Here is a 3,249-nt window from a genome sequence, read left to right as displayed (position 1 = left end):
AAGCATGTTTGTTCCACTTTTGTTTTGAAATCATGTAAGAAAGATTGGTAGGTATTGAAAAGCTTCTTCTCAGGTTTAATGAAAGGTCTATTTTGCAAAAGGTGTTTGAGAAAATCAATCAATTTTGTTAAAAACATCAAAACACATTTTTGCAAACGGTCACTACCTAACATACTTGAAATCAACCCTCAAAATGCACAACCTTGAATAAAATCCTCAGGCAAGACTTTTTGTACTTTCTTCCACTATTGTACGGCTAATTGAATCTTCCTTGCAACCATACTTATCACAGAAAAGAAGGATAGGACAATCGAGTTGAAAATGGTTGGGGCCGAACTTCAGAATGAAGTTGCCTACGTATCCCAAGGACAGGAATCAAGCCTTACGTAGTTCACGGTTAAGGTTTACTCTGGTGTTAACTCTCTCATTTTACACTCTAACTTCTGCCAAAGTCACCCTTTCGGGTTTTTAACCTTGCGAGCTCTACTTTATTCATTTTCTTTTTTTTTCTTGCTTTAACTTTTGCTTGGTTACCCTTTCGGATTTTTAGACCAGCAAGCCTTTCAAGGATAGTATTTTTTCAACTTGTCCATGTTGATTGGTTGCGAAAACTACAATCCATCTAGATCCATCAAAATAACCACTTCTCCCAACCAAATTGACTTGATGATGTAAGGACTAGTCCAATTACGTTTAAACTTGCCCCTAGGATCGTAAATTGGAGACCGATTGTCCTTCAACACTATATCTACCTCATTCAGATTTCTGGTCTTAATTTTCTTGTTAAATGCTTGGGTAATCCTGCGCTAGTACCCCTAGCTCTTTGGTGAAACCTTAGATCATTTCAAAGCTAGGATAGGGTAACCCTACCCCTTATAGGGGTGTTTGTTCTCTTTCTTGCTATGTGCTATGTGGGATGTATGGGATCTATACAGGGATTCTCAAATTCAGATGAGTGGTTCAAGCATTTTAGTTTGTGGGGTTGAGTTCAGTTTTTCAGCATGAATTAGCAGTAATCAATTGAGCCAAAATGCTATCAAAATTTGATTGAGGGTTCTATTTTATTTTTGAAGGTAGTATGGCGCTATAGCTTCAAAACGCTCTAATATCTCTCAAGTTCTGTGGACTCACGTTGGTAGACTCTGTAAGACTACAGATTTGGTTCAAGGACAGCCAATGTTTGTTTCTTTGCCACCGGTTACACGAAGAAGAAGAGCAAAAGCCTCATCAACTGTCCAAAGTACCCCTTCTTCACCAGCTAGATCATCCTTGCTCAATTTATCGGAATCAGTGATGGCACAGGTTTCAAAAAATATAGTGGACATGTTGTTGGCCCTTCAACGAAGCATGGATGTTATTGCCAATATGGTTGCTAACCATGGTGATACTCTTGCTAAATTGCAACGCCCATCTAGGGCATCTGATTGAGGCTAAATTGTACAACACTGAGGCCAATAATTAGGATCTCTTAACCCTATTTGCCTGTCAAATTATATATTTTATGCATGTTTAATGTCAATCAGGTTGGACATAGTAGGAGCATAAAATGAGCAAAAATACAGAAATTGTAGAGAAAAATGCTTTCCACACGTGTAGCCTATCCATCGTAGCCAAACATAGCCTAAGGAATTCGCACGTGCGGAGGCCCATTCCCCGTACATGCGGAACCTTCGCCGTACGTGCGCCTGATGTTTTGAATATAGGGAAAAGCTAGAGATATAAAAGGCAGAAGGAAAGGCTGGATTAGGGTTCTGAAAATTCTAAGAGAGAGAAGAGGCTAGGGTTCGGAAAAAGGGGATTCTCAAGCTTCAAGAGCAATTTCCATGGAGGGTTCTTCTTCTTCTATTTCTTCCCAATCTTCCATAAGTGGCTAGGCTCCTATTTCTAGGGTTTTGATGAAACCCTAGCCAAGTAAATAAGTTTTCTTTTTGATTTTCTTTTATGTAATGGTTTGAAGAGTTGTATGGTTCTCAAGAAGTTTTCTAATATATTTTTCCATTATTCCTTCGAGTATTCTGCTTTCAGTGATTGTTGAATGTTTTCCATACAATGGTTTTCTATTCTTTCATGTTCAAGGTATAAGACGAGCCATACTAAGAGGAACGAGTCGTGTTGCTACCCTAGTTTAGAGCGAACGACTCATACTGTTTGAGATGGCTCGTGCTTATACATTGAATGTGTTAATTTTCTTGATCAATACTTTGAACTTGTAGTTGCAAAGTATTATTTGGTTTGAACCGTAACATAATTGATTTTCAAATTGAAACCTTGTTTATGTAACTAGTGGTGAATTCAATACCCTAGGTTTTTTCACAATCAGTAATTCCAATTTCATTTTTAATCGCTAATTTAATCATTTTTAATTGCTAATTTAATCGCTTTGTTTAATTTAATTATCATTAGGTTATGAACAACTATCTCTTTCATCAGAATTAATTTAGGAATTTAACAATTAAATTAATTTAATTTCACAATTGTCCCTGTGGATCGATACTTGGACTTGCCATTATTCTAAGGAATTTGGTACAGTTTAGAGTTTATTTTTGGTGTGTAAAACGACCCATTAGCATCCGCTACTCAACCACTTCCGGTGACTCAACCAATCCCAACTCTACCAGCTGAGAAATTTTCTAAACCCAACTTACAAGAAGACCTGAGGGTTCCTGTGCAATCATTGGGAGTACCTTTTTCCATTCCACAACCAACAGGATGACTCTTTTCCCTGGAAACGAATGAGTTTGAGCCAAGTTGGAAAAACTGTTTAAAAGGTAACAGGGAATCAACTTTATCCTAGGCATCGAAGATGGGTATGTAGAAACAACTATCAAGTTGCCTAAACGATTTAACATGCCATAGATTGATAGATTGATGGAATTGGTGACCTTATGGTGTATATCTGCTTATTTTCTGATGTTCTTTAGCCTATGGATGAACTCTATCAGGAGTGGCTACTATCTGGTCTCTCTTCGTATGAGGCATCCTTATTTACCTCTAACTCGGTCCAATCCAACACATGTGACAGATTCGGCTCATACTTCTGAAGCGTATAGATATAAACACGTCATGAACCCTAAAAAGCTATAGCAAGAATGCTAAGCGATAAGTTACCTCCTTAATGCGCTCAAAGATTTCAAAAGGCCCAATAAATCTAGGAGATAACTTCATGCTCTTCCTAAACCTCATCAAATCCCGTCTAGGTGATATTTTCAAGAAAACGTGATCTCCTACCTTAAATGATAACGATTTCCT

This window comes from Camellia sinensis, chromosome 11 (assembly GCF_055761805.1).
Source record: "Camellia sinensis isolate YWXY chromosome 11, ASM5576180v1, whole genome shotgun sequence".
Classification (NCBI taxonomy): domain Eukaryota; kingdom Viridiplantae; phylum Streptophyta; class Magnoliopsida; order Ericales; family Theaceae; genus Camellia; species Camellia sinensis.
This window is presented reverse-complemented; position numbering follows the sequence as displayed.